Raw genomic sequence first — 21948 nt, 5'->3', positions numbered from 1 at the left:
AGGAAACTAAGGCACAAAAAAGTGAGATCTGTCTGACTGGCTGGTACCCAGTCCTGCCAGGCGATAAGACAGGCAGCTTCTACAGATGTGGGACTCACAGTGCAGCTGGGTTCCAGCTGGAGGGATCATGGAGATTTCTGTGAGAGGGACCTTGAAGGTTCAGAGGATTTGGCTTTGGGATGGTGGAACATTTCAGGCCGAAGGAACATTTGGAGCAAACCGTCAAAAGTGAGAGAGAGTAGGTTGTGCTGTGGGTTTTATTCAATGGACTTTGGGGAATCAGGAAGTTTCTTAGGTAGGATAGTCATGATTAGATTCATATTTTATAAAGGTCACTTGCAGGACAGACTGGAGAGGAGAGAAAGAGATGAATGCAAGATAAGGTAAGAAATATTTCTGTCAGTGTTTTGCAGTAGACAAAATAATGCCCCCTAAAGATGCTCACATCCTAATCCCTGGAACTTGTGACCATGTTACCACACACGGCAAAGTGGACTTTGCAGATGTGATTAAGTTCAGGATTTTGAGATGGAGAGATTATCCTGGATTATCTGGATAGGCCCAATATAATCACGAAGGTCCTCATAAGGATAAAAGGGAGTCGAGAGATCCAGAGAAGATGGGGTGACACAGCAGAGGTCAGAGCAGTGTGATGGCTGGCTGGCTGGGGACCACAAGTAGAGGAATCATGGCAGCCTCTGAAGTTGGAAAGGCAAGGAAAAAATTCCCTCCTAGAGCCTCTGGAAGGAATACACCTTCTGCCAACACCTTGATTTTAGTCCAATAAGGCCCATTTTGGACTTCTAACCTCTAGAATTGCAAGATAATAAATTTGTTTTCTTCTAAGCAACCAAATTTGTTACCGCAGCAGTAGGAAACTAATACATGTTCTTTGGAGGCAGGCAACAGAAAGACTGGTTACATTAAGCAAGAAAGGAGATAATTGGTAGGAAACAGTTGTATAACCCACAGCCTCAGGAATGGCAGGACCCAGAGCTGCTTTGGGTAATCTAGGTAGCAGGAACAAGGGGACAATGCCTAGGGGAATATTTATTTCCTCCTCCAGCTTTTTCCATGTGAAGGGACTTCTTTTAGAGTAACACTCTGCTTCCCACCTCACCTCCTCACTCATCCATCCTCCCAAGAGGAGGAGGAGGAGGAGTGACTGCTCTGATTGGTGAGTTTAGGGAGAATGATTAGAGTTAACTCAGCTCTTCCTCCTTCTTTCTCTTTCAGATCTACTTGCCCACAAGAACCATGCTTTTTTCCTCTCTTCCTGCGTGCTCTAAATTTTCCGGAGTCTGACCCTCACAGGGAAAACTATGATTTTCCAAGTCTGCCTGAGACTGGGTAGAAAAGATTAATTTGGGGGTTCAGCATTAGCAAACCCACATGTCAATAAGACCTAAAGGTATATTTCTCAGGGGAGGGTATAGCTCAGTGGTAGAGTGCGTGTTTAGCAGGCACAAGGTCCTGGGTTCAATCCCGAGTACCACCACTAAAAAATAAAACAAAATAAAAAATTAATTTAAAAATACATATAGAATCTAATTACCTCTCCTCCCAAAAACAAAAACAAAAACAAAACATCTCCAAAAACTTTATCAGTAATGAAGCTGATACTCTGATCTCCCTCTGCAATACGTCTTCAACTATCTCTTTTGGTTCTAAACTTGGGTGAGGCTATCCCAACACCTAATAAACAATTTCTCATGGATGCTACCATTGGAATGACTGAGCTCATTTTTGTTTTTTAAAATATCTGTGTCATTCTACTCAAATTTAAAGCTTGGATATCATGTTCACTCTTTGGCAAAGGTGGTGAATACCTTGATTGACAGTTCCCTCAGACTGCAAAGAATGGGAGAAGTAGTTGCCAAAAACAAATGACAACTTCCAAAATAAGAGGAGAAAGCTATTGGACATACAGAAAGGACAGATGTCCACCACAGGGAGCTATTGCAAAGGCCAAGAGAAAGGTAATGAGGGACTGGACTATGGAGATAGAATTAACGGGACTTGACACCAGACCAGATGGGGATGAGAATGTCTTGGGGCCAGCTGACTAGGGGGATGGTGGTGCCATTAATATTCATCTTATTCGTTCTTTACTTGATTCATTCAATATACATTTAGTGAGCATATATTATGTGCCTAGTATTGTGCTTGGTGCTAGAGATCCAGTGGTGAACAAGGAGGGCAGGGTCTCCTCCCTCACAGAACTTGTAGTCAAGTGGGGGAAAAAAAAGAAAAGATGGTGATTTCAGTACAATGGCGGAGGATATGCTGGGGGAAGTCCAGGCTTTAGTGGGGACACAATAGAAGGGCACCTAGCCCAGATTTGCGGGGAAATGACATCTAAGAGAGATAAAATCTCAAGAATGAAGAGAATTTGCCTAGAGAAGAGAGAGGGGACAAAGGGAATGGTCTGGATGCAAGAGAGACTATGGCAATTTGAGGGGAAGCAAGGTACTCAGCAGATGAATGCCTCTCTTATGTCGTGGAAATCCTATACTGTAAAGGGCTTGCGGGAAACAGCCACATTTCACCTACAGAAGCTAATAAGGTGGACTCTTGCCTGCCTCCCTGGCAACCAGGGGATGAGCACATGACCAGGCTTGACCAATGGGATGTTCTTGCCCAGGACTTTGACATTTGAGGGAGAGAGGCAGAGTGGCAGGGCCTGTTCTTTGAAGGAAGGGGAGAGTCCCACAGCAGTGGGTGGCCAGTAGTGGCTGTCCAACCAGGCTTTTCCTGTGTCATGTCCTTGCCTATGTTCTTTGCCTAATTGCTTTTGGTTCCTATCCAGGTTTGGAAATTGTGAACACCCCACATTATTCAATAAACTCCTTCACTATTTACGCTAGCCACAAGAACCCTAATTGGTACAGAGCTGAGAGAAGGTCAGCATGGCTGGAGTTACAACTTGAGAGGGTGAGGGAAGAAAGAAGAGGGTGGGGAGGCAGGGACTCATGGGAATTTTCCAGAAGGTTCTATGGAAGGCTCTCCTCTCCAGTAAAAAGAGAGATGCCAGGAGGAAAAATCCCTTCCTGCTTGCCTTTGGATATTGAGGGAGAATGCAATGCTTAGCTTAACAGCCATCTTGGGACCATGAGGGGAGAGCCAAGAGACTCAGAGAGAAGCTGACCTAGAATCTGCAGATCACTGAGCTGCTCAGTTAAACCACCTGGATGTCACCCTCCTCTAGATTTCTTGTGATGGGAGATAAACCCCTAATGCTCAAGCTACTTTTGTGTTTTTTTGTGTGTGTGTGGGGGGGTGGTATTCTGGTACCTGCTGCTGAAGGCACTTTATGTGACTCAGGCAAGTCACCTAATCTCTCTGGGCCTCAGTTTCTCTCTGCAAAGTGAAGATGTTTATACCTGCCTCACTGATCATAGTGAATATTGAATTAGATAATGGATGTAAATTATTTAGCACAGTGTCTTAATTATTACTATCTGCATCAAAACCATGGAGCAGATGAATTTGTCCTTGGAGAGGATAGAGAAAAGAGAAGGAGAATGAAGACTCAACCCTTAAGGGGAAAGAGGTAGTCAGAGAAAGAGTCAGGGAATGATTAGAGAGTTAAGAGGAAAACTTGAAATTTCATTCTAGCCACCATACCTTTTTTCATCTGGAAAACTCCTGCTCATCCTTCAAAGCCCCAGTTTACATACTCCCTTCTCTATGAAGTCTTCCTGGGTACTCAACCCACAGCCTCACACTCTGAGTTAGTTGTCCTGATGCTCTAGCTCCCAGAGAAGAGCCTTCTTTTCTCTCACTTGTCATGATTTATTGTGATTTTCTGCTTTTGTATCTGTCTCCTGCCTCAGACCACGAATGAACTCCCTGAGAGCAGGGGTGCCCTGACTTGGTCTTCTGCCCTTAACATGGGGCCTGACACCTAGGGGTAAGAATAATAGCTAACATTTGATGATTGGTTACCCTGTACCAGATACTGTGCTAAGTGCTTTGCACATATTAAATAATTAATCTTCATGACAACTATATAAGTTAGGTGCTATTATTAGTCCCATTTTACAAATGAAAAAAAAATGGAAGAACTGAGAAGTTAAATACTTTGCCCAGGTCATGGCTAGTCAATGGCAGAGGTGACATGGACTACAAACTCAGGTGGCCTGGCTCTCTAACCTGTACTGTTAACCATACACTACATTGTCTCTCATGTGATTTGGGCACTGATAAATATTTGTTGATTGAAATGATAGGAAGGAGTGTTACCGAAGCCAAAGAAAGAATTTCAGGGAGTACTTTAATTAGCTTTAGCTAAGTCATGCTGCAGTGACAAATAATCCCAAAATATTAGCTTATGGAAAGGGGCACATGTCAGCAGCAGATCAGCTATAGTTCTGTTATACATCAGGGATGCTGGCTGAAGGAACAGCCCCTATCTAGAACAATGTTGTTCTCAGGGGGAAAAAGATACACAGGTGTGTTGGAGTTGGCTTGAGCTAGCAAGAACTGATAATGTGCATCTCTTCCCAACTCCATGCTCAGGGATGTCACACTGGTAGTTTGAAATCAGTCACAGTGGGAGCATTTATACTATGGAAATCAACAGATACTTTTTTCCCCTTAGAGAGAGAGTTGTTAAACATTTACTAGCACAGCACTGGAAAAGGACAATGATATAGTGTCTCAAAGCTTCTGCCAGAAATGGTACAGGTGGTGGAAGTGCCACAGGTCGTATGCACTCACATTTTACTTACCAAAGCAAGTCTCCTGGCCATTCTGCAACCAATGGGACCAAGAATATATTTCTTCCACTGTGAGGGCCCCAGTGGGAGGGAAAGTGAATATTCACGAACAATAATATAATCTGCCTTCATGAAGGGGTCAAAGATGAGGACTGAGAAAATCCCCTGGGATCTGGCCTCAAAGAGTTTGTCCATGACCTTTAATAAGGGAGCAGTTTCAGTTGGGGTTTGGGGTCGAGGGTGGATGGGTAAGGTATGAATTGAGAGCCCACATTCTTGAGGCTATGGAAGGAGACAGGTGAGCTGGTAACCTGAGGAGTGGCCAAGTGGAAAGCAAGATGTCTTCTAGAAAGAGGCAGTGTGGTTATCGGTGGGTTCAAACGTCATTTTTAGTGTTAACCAATCTCTTTCTGCAACTGTGGTTTTTCCACCTTTATGCTTCATGCCAGGGATGACATTGGGGAAAACAAAGCACAAAAGAGAAAGAGTCTTACTTGAGGGTGCTAAAAGCTGAGGTCCTAGCCTAAGGAAAAGAAGAATGGAAGAAACAAAGTCAGTTTCCCACTGCCAGAACCAAGCATTTTCATGCCTGTGGGGTGCCCTGGGGGTGGGTGGCTTGGGGAATGGCAGTGATAGGATTCCCAGGCAAGGGTGGGACATTCTAGAGCAGGAGAGGATCTGTCATTTTTCTGGGGGCAGAGGGCGGGGTGGGGCGGGGAGCAAGAAAGCACAGGATCTCAGAGCCCTATCTCCACTCATGATGCAGGGCAAGGCCAAGGACCAGAGACACGAACTCACTCATGACCCCATGTGCTTCAGGGGCATCAGAAGGTGTAGCTGCCCATCGTGAGTTGAGGGGCAGTGGCTGGTGACCAGGGGACTAGAAGAGGTCTTGAGGGAGTTATAAGGAGCCTGTGGTAGGGACCTCTGTGGACTGATGGGCCTCTGTAAACTGATGACTGGAAAACAAATGGGGACAAGGTCGATCCTGCCTGCCCTCTTAGGAGGAGCCTGGTGTAGTGGTTACCTGCTGCTGTTATTGTTACAGGGCCCCAGTCCCTTATCCAAAACCAAATGTGATTCAGAACTTGGAATCCTTTGGGACTTTAGACAAAGTTGACACAGGGCACAGCAGGGTGTAATGTAACCCTGCTTAGTGTGGTGCAGCCCCATGTGATGAAATACATTAAGGTTTCTGCAGTAAAATGCCTAAAGATCAGAGTCTCATCTCTTTCAAATCAGAATGCCTTTCAGGTCAGATTTTGCTATCAAGTAAGTTTTGGTGCCAAATTTAAAAACTCTTTCCTAGAACAGTCCCAGGAGTTAGACTGACTCCTTCTTGTCCCTCCTCACCCTCTCCCAGATCCAACTGGCCAGCAAGTTCCACCTGTCCTGTCTCCTAACATCTCTCATGTCTATCCCCTTCCTTCTAGCTGTCCTGCAACATCCTGACTCAAGCCACCTTCCCCTCTTACCAGGATGATCATAGCCACCCTCTAGCTGACCTCCCACAGTCTCCAGTTTCTCCCCGATACCGTCCTTGGAGGCACTACTCTAGCATACACACTTTTGGCTCACCTGGGGTGTTTCAACTGGAGAGTGATCTGGTTAACAAAAAATACTAGCAGAACTGAAGAATCAACTTTCTTTAATGGCCCTGGGTATGGAAATATATGTTTGGAATCCACTAAATGGAAGACCGCGTACATGACCCCAGATCGGGGGGTTGGTAGCTCAGGCCTCCAAAGTTCCACACTGAGATGTAAGCTGCTGTTGCCCCACAGAAGGAGGGTTCTGTGAGGTATGAGAAGCTCCCACTTCCCATTCTTGGGAGTCTGGTTCCCTACTGGCTCCTCCTGACTGCTCAGGCAAGAGCCAGTTGTGCACCTGACTGGTACAAGCAACTGATACTAAACACACATCCCAGAGTCAATTTCTTAGGCCTAGAAGAATGAGGCTTCAATTTGCATGACAGCTCTCCTTGCAACCCTCCAAAATCCAATGCTGACCTCCAGAGAGCCTGGCTGGCCACATTTATGGTCCTGTTTCACAGGCAAGAACCCAAGCAGGCCAAGAGGTCAGCTCTGCCTACTCGGGCCAACAAAAGCCAAATAAAAATCCCAGGTCTTCCCAAGCCAGGGCAGCAGCCCTTGATCCCAGCTGCTATATGTGTGAGAGAACGAGAGAGAAATGCAGCTTAAGTTCTTACTGTTCCAGCCTCTATGAAGGAAAGGGCCACAGGGCCTCCATTTTAATTTTGCCTTTTGGCAATCAAGGTTCTCCGTAATTTAATTTAAAAAATTGTGTATTGAGCAAGTATTTATACCAAGCCCTGTGTTCAGCTCTCTCCGTATAATCTCACTGAGTCATCACAATACTCTGGCTATGTCAGAACTATCAGTATCTTGTTTTCTGCTTGGGAAAACCAAGTCCTAGCATGGTTGATTGGCTTGCTTGAAGTCATAAAGTTAGTGAAAGCTCCCACCACATAGCATTTTCTTCGGTGGTTCTTCACAAATAATTGATGTGTCTCCCTTGTACGTATTCCTGCCCTGTGAAACTTAGGTGAGAGCACAGGACTTGCTTTGGCCAATGAAACAAGAGCAGAAGTGACATGCATGCCACTTCAAGGCAGAAGCTTTTGAGAGCTAGTGCAGGATTTATATGTTCTCGTTTCCTTGCCTCTGTAGTCATGGAAACCTGTATTGAGATGGAACCTCCATCAGCCTAGGTCTCTGCGAATCAACCTTGAGGTTAGACCCTTAATTCACATGATTATAGAGTATAAGCAAAAAATTTATTTTCTTGTTTCAAGTTACTGAGATTTCCCCCGTTGTTTGTTACTAGAACAAAACCTAGTCCATCCTAACTGATCTATCCCTCATTGGGGTCAAAATAAAGTGGCTGGATAAGAAGTTCTTGCCCAGTGAGGCAAGACCTACTTACTTTGAGTTTCAGTTACCTCCTCCCACCTGCCAGAACACACTCTTTCTTCTGTGTCCTTCTGGGGCTCCATAGCCCCTCCTGACCTAGCACCCACTTCCCAGTTTCTGTAACATGCTTCCTGTTCTTTGCCATCCAAACCACAATGCTAAGATGTGGTTTTCTAAAGAACTGGCCAAGCCCAAGCCACCTGAACAAGTAAAGCCTTTGAGCTACTGCTATGAGGTCACTGTGACCAAATGTTAATTTCCATAAATGCTGCCAGTCTACCAAGAAAAGGCTTATGATGTTAATAGTAACAAATAACATGCTTTGAGGGAAATGCCGCACATTGGACACTGCCTGTGAGGAAACCCTTGTGGAAAAAGCCAGAAGTTCTATTAGAAAGTGATGTTGCAGAGCAGAGGGCTCTGGGTTAGAAGAGCTCCTGGAACAGCATTTATTGAGCATCTACTATACCTGGCAGTCAGAACTCTGTGTTCCCTGTGTCAGGGAACTCAGATGATGGTGAATTTAGACGAGAGAGTGAGCTGAGGGTGATAGTACAGTGTGATCAATGAGGTTGCTTGGTTAATTTAATCGTTCATTCATCTGATGCATATTTATTGGGCTTTCCTGATATGCTAGGTACTGGGCATTTAGTGCAAACAAGACAGGGACTATCACTGCTCTGCTGAAGTTTATAGTCTATCAAGACATGAGAGAAATAAACACAAAGTGCTAAGGAAGCATTTAACAGAGGCAAATAAATTAATCTGGGATGGGGTGGGGATTCTGGGATAACTTTATAAAGGACGTTACGGCAGAACTGAGTCCTGAAGGATGAGCAGGAATGAAGCAGCAAAGAAGAAGCCAGAAGGGCATTCCACGCCCTTCTGGGAAGAGTTTCAGCAAAGGCCTCGGAGCATGAATCAGCTTAGTGCATTTGGTAAGTGCAGGTAGTTTGGTACAACTAAAGCATAGAATTTAAACTGAAGAAGGGCAAGAGATAAGGTAAGGAACTAGGCTGACGGGCACTCCATCTTGAAGGGTCCTAGGTGCTGTGTTCATGTGCTTGGACTTAACCTGAAGACCATAGGAGCCTCTGGAAGTTTTGAGTTGGAGTGTTTTTAAATTATTAAACATGCTCAGCTACTATAATGAAGACTCCAAAATAACAATGGCTTAAACAAGAAAGACGTTTACTTGTCATTTATGTAAAAACCTAGGTGGGTAAACCACAGTGCCTGTGGTGGCACCAGAATCCTCAGGGACCCTGGTTCCTTCCAGTCTGTTGCCCAGACATCCTTAATATACAGCTTCTTTCTTGTGGTCCGAGAGGGCAGCTCCAGCTCCCACCATCACTTCTGCATTGCAGTCAACAGGGAGGAGTAAAGGGGCTGTGGAAGACAGACCCCTTCCCTTTAAAGTCGTAACCTAGAACTTCACTGTCATTCACATTGCTCTGTCCAGAATGCAGTCACGTGGCCACCACTGGGAGCCAGGGTGCTGGGAAACGTGGTTTTTATTCTGGACAGACGTGTGCGTATCTAAAATGTAGAAGCTCTGTTACTAAAGGAAGGATGGATGCTGGGGGACAACTACCTGTCTTCAACAGGGTGTGATAATCCTATCTGCCTGTTGGAAAGATCTTTCTTGGGAAGGGTGGAGAAGGGACTGGATGGTCAGAAGTCAGAAGTCAGAACCAAGGGTATAATCCAAATGGGAGCTACTGAGGCTTGAACCAAGGCAGAGACATCTGGGGTCGGGGAAGTGGACAAAAAAAGTCTTAAGAGATATTTCAAGTTAAATAAACAGGATCTGGTGGCCAATTGACTATACTTTTAATTAACTGTACTTAAGACAGCACTGTGCCTAGCACACAGTAAGTGCTTATGACTGAATGAATATATGAGGGGAAAGAGGAATGAGTGAGTGAGTGAATGAACGAGGTGAAAGAGGAGCTAATAATAATAACAACAACAACAACAACAACAACAACAACAACAATAATAATGGCTCTGGGAACTAGTTTGATTGGGGAATATCAGCATTTAAAGGTAAATATCAAGGAGTTTAAAAAAATAACACACCAACTGTGATCTGTCATTCGCCCTTCCCTGATGGGCACTTGGCCCCCTCCATGATATCTCCAGCTGGTTCCAAAACTTTCAGTCATTTTTAGTTTTTCATGCAGTTTCTTGTTTGGGGCATTAACCTGGTCTTTCTTTTTACAGCGGAAAAATTTCAACGTGGAATTCAAAGTCCCAGCAGGTAGGACGGGTGGAGATAGGCATGCTCTGCTATCTCTTCCCTGCCCTCTGGTGGAGGAATTAGAAGGAAAAAAAAGACTTGTTTCCTTAGGTGTCCCCTGCTGGCCCTTGGCTGACCTTTCCTTTCCTGCTTATCGGGTGGCTGTGTCCCTGTCATCACAGCCGCTGCGCACATTCATTATCTGCAGACACAGTGTGCGGGGGCGGGGCCCCCACAGGCAATGCTGATCAAGGGCTGGGTGCCAACGAGCTTCCTCGGTCCCCGCCCCACCCCCGCCCCCGTCAAGGCTCACCTCTTAGCCCCCGCCCACCTGAGCCCTCATAGCTTCTACCCTCTGCAGCCCCAGTCCCGGGGCCTGTGGACTTGGGCAGAATCTTTCTTCCTCTTCTTGCCCATTTGCCGCTTGGTCACCTCCTTGGCCATCTCCCTGTGGTGCCCTTCCCCCTATTTTGGTAGCACCAGGGCAGGGCAGCGAGGGCGGTGGCTCAGCTGACAACCACTGGGCAGGAGCGGTCAGACGCCCCCTGGTGGCACCCCAAACTGGACGAATAATTCTCTTGGCTCTGTTCTTGTTATTTACTGCTGTGTAATAGACCACCCCCAACTTTATAAACAACTACTGTTTGATCATGCTCATGGATTCCGTGGGTCAGGAATTTGACAGGGCACAGGGGGGTGTCTGGGTCCTGCTTGCTGTGGGCAGCCCCCAAGGTGGTTCCCAATGACCCCTGCCTTACGGTTTTCATGCACTCACGTCGTCCCCTCCCACTTTGTGTCAGCTTGGTCTGTGTAGCTAATAGAATATGGCAGGAGTGATAGTATGTCATTTTGGAGTCTAGGTTATAAAAGATACTGTGGTTTCTGCCTCTCTGTCTTTTGGATCACTCACTCTGGGGAAGCTAGCTGCCATGTTGTAAAGACAATCATATATGGAGAGGTCCACCTAGGGAAGAATTGTGGCCTCCTTCTACCCCCAGAGAAAGCCTTAGGTGATCACAACCTTTGGCCAACAGCTTGATTGCAACTTCACGAGAAGCCCTGAGTCAGAACCACCCAGATGTGCTGCTCTCAGACTCCTGAATGTCAGAAACTGTGTGAGATGATCAATGTTTGTTGTTTTGAGCTGTTACATTATGGGTGTAAGTTGTTACACAGCAATAGATAACTAATACATTGCTCCCTGATGTCTGGGCCCTTAGCTGAGAAGGTTCAAATGGCTGGGGGCTGGGAGCTGCTTCATTCATGTATCTGGTCCCTGAGCTGTAGTGACTTGAAGGCTCAACTGGCACTGTCACTTGGAGGGACAACACATGGCCTGTCCACGTGGCTTGGCTTCTTACAGTATAGTAGCTGAGCTGTGAGAGGGAATGTCTTCAGAGGGAGTGTCTGTGGAGTAAATTTTCCAAGAGACTAAGGAAGAAGATGGAAAGTTCTTTTGGCCTTGCCTCAGAAGTCATGTGGGGTAACTTCTGCTGCATTCTGCTGTTACAAGTGAGTCACCAAGGCCAGCCCAGATTCAAGGGGTGGGGATGTGACTGATCCTCTTGATGGAGGCGAGATAAGGTCATATTGCAGAAGACCAAGTGCGATGAGAGATACTACGGTGGCCATAGTTGGGCATAACTGCCCTGCCTCAGGAAGAGGAAACAACCCATTGCTCCCTGCTCTTCCCCTCAGGGAGAGAGCCACACACCTCCAGCCCTGTGGGCAGTGCTAGCTCTGCTTAAAATGCGCTTCCCACCAAGCCCTGAGAGGAGTCACTAGTCCGCTGAGCTTGGAAGGTGGAATACTTCTGCCTTTGATTCTCAGCTCTGGATTCTGGCGTTATTTCTACCTTTCTGGGTAAATAGGGAAGGTCCCATCTGGCATCTTGTCCCATCAAGTCACACTACCCTTTCTCTGCTAGCCACTGGACTTAGCACTTTACCTCAGTCAGTCCTGCACTCACCCATTTTACAGAAGAGACTGTCATCTGGCCAAGGTCATGTAGCCAGAAGGTGGTAGAGCAGGGATTCAACACCCTGACCCCTAAGCTCAAGGGGCCCTGGGATTCCAAAAAGCCTACTGGGTGTTGGAGCCACAGTTCTAGTCTCCTCAGGGCCCTGCCGAGGGTGAGGCCAGTGAGCAGTGTGAGAGGGAGGGGCCGTAGGGAGGTACTCAGTGAGGCCCAGCTTCAAACCCCTGCCTGAGGGTTGGGGCTAATTGTTAGGTGCCTTGTTTGGGTGAAAAGGGAGGAGAAATAAGAGAAGGAGAATCAGTTTTTACTTTCTTTTCAGGCCTGTCCTCAGGTCAGTGACCTTTTCTCAGTGGCCGGAGGGCAACCTCCAGGGTGACAGCCCTGGACTCATTGTCCCTCTGTGTTTGTTGGACTGGAAGTTCCTCTCTGTCCTGGAACCTCTAGTTGGAGTTCCCTCTGGGCTCATGGGGCCTATGGGCACTGGGTCTTGGAGTGATTTCTGGCCCCAGTGAACATGTCTCCTGCCAGTGTCCGGCCTGTCCTGCCCTGCCGCTCCCTGCAGGCCCCTACTTCCCATCAAGCAGCTTTTCCAAGTCTCCGGATGCAAGAGTTCCCAGCACCTCCTGCCTGCCAGGCACTAAGCTCATGTTGGGAACTCAGAAATAAATGAGATTCAGTCCAGTAGAAGGAGAAACACACAGAGTTAACTGCCAGATGTCAGGTGTTGACTGGGGAAAAAAGCACAACATAAAAGTTATGAATTATGTTTTATCCAGCAGACATATGGAGGACTCAAGCCCAGGAGACAGCCTCTCAGATAGTTCTGAGGGACTGTTCTGAAGAGGTAACGGAGGGACCAGGATATACAGGAATTTTGCCAATAAACAAACAAACCCCAGGTTGTCAGAACATCAAAATATTACTGTTAATTAAAGGAAAAACAGACATCTCAAGTTTATGAATTGAACACTTTTCTATGTATGGGAAGATGCAAAAGTCTGGGCTCCTTGGAATCATTCCTTTGCTATGCATCTTAACTATCTAAGGCCAGGATCTTGTTTTTCTCCATCTGGAATCCCCTCTGTGTGCACAGTCTGGGCGGCTGCAGTGGCCGATGGCTTGAAGTCTGCAACGTCCTTTGTTTATTGACATGGCAGGTGACATTCTTCGTCCACACAGTTTACAGGGCATGCTGAAGAAGGTCAAGAATCACACTGAGGCGAGATTGCCTCACTCAGCAAAAAAAAGAAATGAACATTGATGCACACAACAAAGGGCACATCTTACAAGCATGTGGAACACAAGAAGCCAGACACAAAAGACAATTAAAAAAGACTGCCTGCTTCCATGTTTATGAAGTTCTAGACCAGGCACAATTGTGGATTGCGTATCGATAGAAATGAGATCAGCAGTAGCTTGGAGTGAGGGGGGATCAACTGGGAAGAGGCATGAGGTGATGGATGTTCTGAGGATGAAGAATGAGGATGAGGGGTGTTGTGAGGTGATGGAAATGTCTTAAACCTTGACAGGACTGTCAGTCATGGGAAAATATCTGATTGTTAAAACTAATCAAGCTGTACACCTAAGATCTGTGAATTTCATTATCCGTAAATTATACCTGTGATGGGCAGCATTCAAAATAGCTCCCAGGGACCCTTGCCTCTGGTGTGCACAGCCTGGTATAATTCCCGCCCATACATTGTATCCGGCTGGCCTGTGTAGTGGATAGAATATAACAGAAATGATGGTTTGAAATTAGGTTATAAAAGATGCTGTGGTTCTTTTTTGGACTTTCTCTCTCTCTCTCTCAGATTGTTTGTTCTGGAGGAGGCCAAATGTTGAGCATCCCTATGGAGAAATACACGAGGCAAGGAACCAAAGCCTCCTGCCAATAGCTCTGTGAGTGAGCTTACAGTAAGTGGATCCTTCAGCCTCTGCTAAAGCCTTCAGATGTCTGCAGCCTTGGCCAATTGCTTGACCACACACTCATGACAGATCTTGAGTCAGGCCACCCAGCTAAGCTTCCTCCTGATTCTTGATCCTCAGAAATTGTGTGAGATAATAAATATTTGTTGTTTGAAGCCATTATGTTTTGGGAGTTATTTGTTTTGCAACTGTGAATGACAAATACAATATTTCAATAAACTAAACGTGGGGAAAACATCTTCTAAGGGCTCCTGGCCCAGATGGCTTTCCCAGAGATCTTTAAGTGCTTTCTGTGACTCAGACTTCTGGGCTCAGTCTCCAAGATGGGGAAATGAGGAGCCTGAGTTCTGTCTAGACCTCAGGAACTGGTGTCTCCAAAATAGCCACAGCCTCCGCCCAAGCCCACAGAACCAGCCAGCGGCACGCAGCCCCCAGGTCCACACCTGTGAAGCAGAGAGGACTCCAGAAATGCTCCCCCAACCCCGGCCCATGTGTACCTGCAGGAATCCACTCAGAGCTCAGAAGCTAATAGCAGCTACTATTTTTAGAATACTTTCTATGTGTCAGGTGATATGCCAAGCATTTTGTGCGGATCTTTTTTTCATTTACTCTTCCCAACAACCCTTGGAAAAAGATACTACTAAGCCTATTTTAAAGTGGAGAAAGCTGAGGTTCAGAACACTGAAGCAAATTGCCAGGGCCATAGATCTACTACTGTGTGGCAGCTTTAGACTTAAACCCCGATTTGCCTAGTTCCCAAACTGGGAGGCTGGGAAGCAGCAACCCCCGCCCCGAAAATACTTTTCTCAGCTATTCCTGGTAAGAACAAGCCACACGTTCTTCCCTCAGAGAAGAGGCCCCAGTCTCAACCCAGATTCCCCAGGGCAATGATGTAAAAAGACTGCAGAGGATATTTGAGCCACCAAGAGTCTCAGAGGAGGAAACTGAGACCCAGAGAGGAAAGTGACTTTTCCAAGGGCTCCTGCCCAGTGCTCTTTGCACCGAACTGCTCTGTCCCCACCACACAAGAGGGGAACGGTTGCCACATGGGGGAAGCACATTGTGGGTAAAGCGTGGCTTTGGGGTGGCAAGAGGAGAGAACAAAGGAAGATAAAAGTCACAACAACAAAATTGAGAACTTATCATTTTATCTTGGGTTATCCCCGCGTGGCTAGGAGCTATAGAAACCAGCTTCACAGGTGGTCCCGTTGAGAGCCTAGGCAGCCCCAGAGGACTTCAGAGAAAAGCACCAAGAACAGAGCCTGGCCTGTGGCAGGCCCTAGTGAAAAGCGCTGAGTCATCATTTGCTGTGACCCTGAGTTGTCTCATTCATTCATTCATTCATTCAATAAGTATTTATTGACTATCTGCTTTGTGCTAAGTACTGTTTCAGGAGCTTGAGATATTTCAGTGAATACAAGATCCTTGCCCTTATGAAGCTTAAAGTACATAGACTTAAGATATAAATTCTGAAGTGTTCTAGAAAGTGAAAGGTGCTGTAAAAGAAGAAAATATAAGAAGGGGTAAGAGGACTGAAAGTGACAACAGAGTGTGTGGAGGGGGTGGGTTGAAATCTTTAAAAGGGTGATCTGGGAGGCTTCCTTGAGAGGTTTCATCTGAACCTTCAAAGACTTGAAGGAGGTGAGGATGTGCCGTATCCAGACTGAGCCACCTGGACACCTGGAGGAAACCCATTCCAGGCAAAATACACACTGATGTATTTGCTGTGAAGAGGAATTATGTCTACAACTTAGTCTCAGACAGTTCAGAAAAAATAAGTGATGTACATAGAAATGGGTATACACAGATAGATATATAGAGAAAAGGAATGATAACGTTAACTTTTGAGGAAGCTAGGTGAAGGGGATATATAATTTTTAGAAATTTTCTGTATGAAATTCCAAAATAAAATATATTTTTAGAAAGATTTATTTTATTAAAAAAAAAAAAGATATTCCAGGCAGGGGGGGCAGCCTGTGCAAAGACCCCAGGACAAAATTGTGTCTGAGTGTGTGCAGGAAACACTCAGGGTGCTGGCAAAGAAAATGGAGACGGTCCCCAACTTACAATGGTTCGGCTTAATTTTTCAGCTTTATGATGGTGAGAAAGCGATATGCATTCAGTAGCAATTGCACTGCGAATTTTGAGTTTTGATCTTTTCCCAGGTCAGCGATAAGCGGTAGAGATGCTGGGCACCACAGTGAGTGGCAGCTTCCAGTCAGCAGCGCGGTCACAAGGGTAAACCACAGATACACTTAAGACCATTCTGTACCCACACAACCATTCTCTTTTTCACTTTCAGTACAGTGTTCAATAAATCACATGAAGTAGTCAACACTTCATTATCAAAGAGGCTTTGCGTTAGATGATTTTGCCCAACTGCAGGCTAATGTAAGTGTTCTGAGTACGTTTAAGGTAGGCTAGGCTAAGCTATGAGGTAGGTTAGGTGCATTTTCAATTTACGGTGGGTTTATCAGCATGTAACCCCATCTTAAGCTGAAGAAGATCTGTAAAGAGAAGGCATTGGTGTTTATGATCTGCCTAGAATGCATCTTTGGGTAACAATATCCCATTTTTCCTTTGGGGAACTACCCCTTCCCCACTCTCCTTCCATACTGATCCCATCTGCCGGTGGGAGGGAGGGAGGCAGCTGCAGAACCAGAACTGGCCAGTTAGAGATGGATACATCTTGCAACAGGGCCAAGGAGACAAGAGTCCTGGGTCCCGGGCTGGCAGCTGGGGTGAGAGCCTGCCTTAGGAGAAAGCCAGTGGTGTGGAAGTCCACGCTGAGACTTGAAGCAAACACTGTGTCTGAGCTTTTATCCCTTGGTGGCTTAGTTATAAGAGGGAATGCATTCCCTTTTTGCTTGAGTCAGTTTGAGGTGGATTTTCTCTTGCAACAGAAAAATGTGTTGACTGATCCCAAGGGTGAGGGCCAGGCTCTGAGGAAAGGGCATTTTGGCAGAGACCTGAGGTATGAGCTGCGGTTGGTCTGGTGAAGAGGCGGGGATAACATTCCAGGTAGAGGGATCGGCAAATGCAAAGGCCGCAGGAAAGGAAAAGGCGGGGCAAGTTCAAGGAGCTGCAGGGAGGCCTGGAAGGTGGTGGCAGGGAGACGGAGGAGCTTGGAACTGGGTCCCTGATGCAGGGCCTCAGAGGCTTCGTTAAGGATCTGGGATTTTCACCCAAGAGCCGTGGGAAGTCATTGCAGGATTTAAAATAGGGATTGACTTAATTTGCATTTGACATTCTTTGTATTTTAATAAGAATGCTCTGGTGGAGTGTGGGACTAGATTGGCAGAGGTGAGAGGAGTGCAGGGGGCTCCCTTAGAAAATTACTGCAGACCTACAGGCTAGAGATGATGATTTAGAGCAGGGGCTGTGGCTATGTAGAGACTGGATGAGTTTTCTGGCTCTGGTCCCCAAAGATCGCCCCCAATAAACCAAGCTTCCCAATGGTCACACCTTGTGTATGATCTCACATTGAATCTGGAATAGCTCTGTGACACGCTGCAGCCAACAGAATGCAGAGGAAGCAATGCTATGCCTTTCAAAGGCAGGTGGTCTGGTGTCCATGCTATAGAGGACTCTGCTATGTGGCCTCTGTAAAGGGGCTTACCCAGTGGATGCGGGGCCTCTCATGGACACCAGGCAGGGCTGGAAGCCTCAGAGACAGAGGCAAACAATCTTTGGGTCCCTCAGGAGTGGGTTCCACTGACCCTGGTTCTGACCTATTGCCTGACCACAGTCTCTGTGTCTCTGACGGTCAGTTAACTGGAGGCATAGGGATGCTGTTTGATTCCATTGGCAGTGGGGCAGGGGAGCAGGAGCCCGGAGGTACAGATGGGGCTGCCGGGCTCCACACCTCCCCGGAGTTAGTGAGCGGTTTTCAAGGGGAGAACATGACACTAAAGAAATTTAGAAAGAGGCTCAGTGTGGCTCAGTCAGGCTTCCATGACTCAGTGCTCAGCCCATCAGCTCTGCCCCTATGAAATCCCATGGGGAATGGAATGGACTTCCACCACCCATCATCTCACACTGTGCTGACTCTCTTCCTGAGCCCCTGATCCCTGCTGGGTGTTCCTCAGCCCAGGTCCCAGAACCTCCCTGTGAGGCTGTTCCAGCAGTATCCCTCCAACACTTTTCTGGATTTTCTACTCTGGCCCCCTGCACCCGGACTCAGGGTAATAATACTAACAGTTACTACTTAGAGTAAATTTACTAATGTATGTGCTGGGCACTAGGCAAGAGCTTTTACATGCTCATAAACTCCTTACACCCATTCTAAGAAGTGGGTACTCTTAATATGCCCATTTTACAGATGAATAAAATGAGGCTCACACAAGATAAATAACTTTGCCAAGGTCACACAGGCAGTGAGTGCGGCCCCAGGAGATGGAGTGAAGCTAATACTCCCATGAAGTTTGTTCTCTAACTATCTAGAAACAGGACAGCCCTCAGCTAGCCCAGGTTGGTTTTTGCCCCACCCTACTTCCCGGCCAGAGGGGGGTTGGGCGTGAGAGCCTGATGCCTTCTTTCAAGGATAAACAGCTTTGACATCTTGCCTGCTGTGCTTCAAGGTCGTTCAGGCCAGGGGTTCCCAAAGTGTGGTTCTTGGGCCCCCAGAAGCAGAAACACCTGGGACCGTGTCAGAATGCGTATTCTCTGGCCCACCCCAGACTTCCTGAATCAGAAACTCTAAGATGGGGCCCAGAACTCGGTCTTTTAACAAGGCTGCCAGGTGCTTCTCATGCACATCCATCTGAGAACCATTGAGAACACAGAAGAATCAACATCTTTTCTCATTCTTCTCCCAGATGTCTCCGGAGACAGCAGTTGGACAAAGTGAGAATTTTCAGGTGAATATTTTTTTTCATTCAGTTTTTGTTGTTTCCTTATCACATTTGTCAGAAATGACTCAGGTCTGCTTGAGAGATAGTGTGTGAATTTCTTAATTGCCGCACACCATTATTATTTTTTCACATATGTGTTCAGCCTAAAAGAGAGTGAAAATAAACCTAAAGAAATCCGAAGTACTAAATTCAGCATCTTACCATCCTATCTGTCTAGGGAAAGGTTGTGACTATAATTCCACATTCAGTCAACACACTCAAGCTTTGCCTCCTTGGTGCTGGGTCCCGGGCTGGGCTCTGAGGTACAGACTGGGTCTCTGGTGTGCCTGCCTCCGTGTCACCTAATAACTAGAATTTGGGGGTTCCAAGAGTTGGGGTACAGAGTCTGCTCCAACACAACCCTGGGCCGCACCATTTCAAGTTCCTCATCGGTGCACAGCCCTAAGTTTGGATCCACGCTCTGCCACTTACCGTTGTGTGATCCTGGGTGAATCACCTGGCCTCTCTGGGCCTCAGGTTCCTCCACTGTGAAATAAGAGTAATAATTCCCACCCTGCAGGCTTGTTGTGAGGCTGGAGAAAATGCGTGTAGCATTTTGGTGCCCCTTACTCGCTGTGTGACCTTGAGCGGGTGAGTTAGCCTCTTTAGCTGTCTCTTGCCCTGTAATACTAGTAGCACAAACCTTATCGGGTTGTTGTGAGGTTAAAGGTTATATAAATCTTGCCACAAGGCTGCAAGATAGTAAGTGCTCTGGCAATCTTAGCTGCTATTTTTATAATTAAGCACACAATACGGTGCCTGGAGCATAACAGATGCTCAATAAAGGTGTGGCTACTGTTAGTACTTAGTTTCCATCTGGGCTTGAAGACAGCTCTGACCTAACAATGCCTAATGCTGCTTGCAGTTTCTGATTTCTGATTACTTCAAGGTCTCCATCTCACTGATGTCTTCAGGGAGTTTGCAGGGCTGACTTGGGGAGGATGCCTTTTCTGCCAATTTGTCTTGTGTCTGACTCTGAGTTTTATCCTCTCTCAGGTCTCCTGCTATTTGCTCTTGGCTTGGTCTCAGCATTCTTTGTTCTGGCTTCATGCTGCATTCCCAGGGTGCATCTCATAGGCATAAAATCATTCAGACTAGAGTTAAGCCCAAGCTCTGTTACTCACTAGACAAAGGATTTAATCACAATTTTGTCATCTGTAAAATGGGACTAATCATGCCTATCTTGCAGGGTTGCCTAAAGATTAAATGCAATCATGCATTCAGCATGGTGCCTGTCATCCAATGGGTGCTCAGTAAATGTTTATTTACTTTTCTGTCACCTCTCCCAACGAAGTAAATCCCATAATCATTCTGAACTGGTATACTGATCTGTAAAAGGAGGAAATAATCTTTCCTATTCATGGCAGAGTCTCCCAGTCTCCACACAACATCCAGTCTCCCTTTCTTCTTTACTATTTTGACTTTATTCAGGGTGGGAGGAAGCAACAATGCACCCAACTAAAGACTACTCCTTCCTGCCTCCCTTGCAGCTATGTGGCATTGTGTATCTATGTTTTATCCAATGATATGAAAGGAAGTATTGGATGCTGGTATGGCTTGAATTGTGCCCCCCCCCGCCAAAGATGAGTTAACGTTCTAACCCCCAGTATCACAGAATATGACTGTATTTGGATATAGGGTCTTTACACAGGTAATCTAGTTAAAATGAGGTCATTGAGAGTAGTTCTTGTCTTGTTGCAGAAAGAATTCAGAGATGAGACACAGAGGTCAGGAAAGTGGAATGAGGATTTATTTAGTGATAGGATGCTCTCAAGGGGAGAGTGGGCAGACTCAGGTAAGTGCTGTGCTGAGTTTCTTTGGCAAGCTGGTGATACAGGGTGTAAAAATGAATGGGTGGAATATTCATTGGGGAGGGGGGGTTTGGGATCATATTTGCAGATTTTCATCCTAGCTCCACCTTTCCGAAGGGAGGAGGGATATTTGTCCTTATTTCATTTCAGTCTTCATTAGGAGTGTCAAGACTTTGGTGCATGATGGGTCCTTCCTATGAAAAGCTACTTTTATTGTAATGAGGGCATAATGAGCAAAAGGTACATTCAGATGTGGGAGATTCCTGTCTTTTCCCACATTTTTTTGTCTGCCTCCAGGACAGACAAAATGTTACCCCAAATTGTGTGATTTCTTATCAGTCTGGAGGTTCCTGCTTTTCTCTGTCTGCCCAAGGACCCCTGTTATTCACAAGAGGTATGGTTTCCTGCCATTTGACCTGTGCCCTCCTTTCTCTGCTCATATCTAGCTATCTGCTTGATCTAGGTTCAGGTGGGCCCTAATCCAATATGACTGGAGTCCTTATTAAAAGGGAAAATTTGGTCACAGAGACTGACATGTACACAGGGAAGATGACGTGAAGGCACAGGGAAAAGAAGATAGCCGTGTGACTGGGGTGATGCACCTATAAGCCAAAGAGCACAAAGGATTGCCAGCGTCAACTGAAAGAAATGCACAGCCTGAAAGCTGAGAGTTACGTTTTATTCAGTGGACATTTCTGAGGACTCAAACCCCTTGGAGCCCGGGATGACAGCCTCCCAGATCACTCTGAGGGACTGCTCTGTAGAGGTAGGGGAGGAACCAGGATATATAGGAGTTTTACAACAAAGACCAGGTAGTCGGAACATTAAAAGATTCCTTGTTAACTGAAAAAAACCAGACATCTCAAGTTAAAGAATTTAGCATTTTTCTATGTATGGGAGGGAGCAAACATTTGGGCTCATTGAAATCATTCCTTTGACAAGAATCTAGCTATCTAGGGCCAGCATCCTGTCCTTTCATATTCTGAGTCCCCTCAGGCTCCAGAGGCCAGGCTGCAGGCTGATCTTCACTGCAGGGGAGTGGCGGCAGCAGCTGACGACTTGATGGCTTCAGCATTCTTTATTTACTGATAATGGTTTGTAGTATTTTTCATTCACACCAGTGGACACCAGAAGATAGAAAGGGCAAGGAAGGGTTGTCCCCTAGAATCATCAGACAGAGCATGATATTGCCAACACTTCGATTCTGGAATTCTAGCCTTCAGAACTGTAAGATGATAAATATCTCTTCTTTTAAGCCACCCAATGTCTGGTACCTTTTTAAGGCATCCCTGGGAAATTAACACATGTGGAATTTGGGGGTGGCTGATTCCTCCTGCCTGAAATGTGCAAGGTTGGTGTTTAAAATATTTAACAATCAGTATGGAGATGGGCACTGATTGATCAGAAAGGACACTGACCATGAACAATTTGTCTGGTCACATTCG

Source organism: Camelus bactrianus, chromosome 13 (assembly GCF_048773025.1).
Source record: "Camelus bactrianus isolate YW-2024 breed Bactrian camel chromosome 13, ASM4877302v1, whole genome shotgun sequence".
NCBI lineage: Eukaryota > Metazoa > Chordata > Mammalia > Artiodactyla > Camelidae > Camelus > Camelus bactrianus.
Note: the sequence above shows the minus strand (reverse complement) of the source record.